Below are 1,074 nucleotides of genomic sequence, written 5' to 3' on the forward strand. Positions count from 1 at the left end.
AGTATAAAGGGGGGGTGGAAGAAGGGAGGGGGAAAGAGAAAAAGCCAGATCAAATATTTTTTTGAGAATACAAGCTTCAATTTTTCAGTCTACTTTGTTACAAATTGCCAAAAATATATTCATTTTAAAAATCCTAGAAACCAAACTAGGTGCAGAATTTAGGTGCAATCTGTGCTTTTGGATCTAAACAGGGTCCCTCCATGTACTTGGTAAAATTTAAAAAGTGTTGGTTTTGATCTATTAAACCTTAAATGGTCTGGGACCTAATTATCTAAGACGCAGGCTCCCACTATGGCAAACTGCTCCAGCTGAAGTATTTGTTCTGGCATATCTTGCACATAAGAAACTGGGCTGCTAGAAAGCATTCTTCATGAAGGTTCCTTAGCTTTGGAATTTCCTACTTATCATAGAATCATAAAAATTAAGGGCTAGAAGGGACCTCAATCTGAGGAGCTAAGGAGAATAGTCGGGGAGGCACTGAGGTCCCAGAGGGGAGGGGAGCCAGGTGTCCAAGAAGAGTGGTCGCTCCTTAAGGAGACGATCGTCGAAGCCCAAAGGGAGGTAATCTCAACACAGATCAAAGGGAGCAGGAGGGTGCAAAAGCCCCCATGGCTCACCAAAAGCATCCAGGAATGTCTTCTAGCTAAAAGGGAGGCGTACACCCAATGGAAGGTGTGGTCGCGGAGAACTGGACCGGTCATGGTGGGCCGAGGGTATATGAACAGGTGGGATTAGTGGCGGTTGAGTCTGAGTGGCACACAAGCTTATGGTTCCAACCAAAGGGGTTTATTTAACTTACGTTTTGATGGCGTAGGCAATTTCTTCGGTTACAGTATAAACAACAAAGGGGTCCGTTGGCCCACGGTGTTTTTAGGTGAGCCCTTGCTTTCTAACCCCACAGGGCTAGGGGTGGCTGCTCAACCTAATAGTCCCAGGGCTGGTCAACGGCTCATAAACAGGACAGACAAACAACAGAACTGTAACAAAACAAAGTCCAACGGACTTTGGATGAAAGCGGGCTGCAAGCGATGCCAAAGTCGATGGAAAACAGTGCCGAGGTCGATGCCGGAACGA

The sequence above is a fragment of the Gavialis gangeticus genome, unplaced genomic scaffold, assembly GCF_001723915.1.
Source record: "Gavialis gangeticus isolate Ggan-Ray unplaced genomic scaffold, GavGan_comp1, whole genome shotgun sequence".
Lineage (NCBI taxonomy): Eukaryota > Metazoa > Chordata > Crocodylia > Gavialidae > Gavialis > Gavialis gangeticus.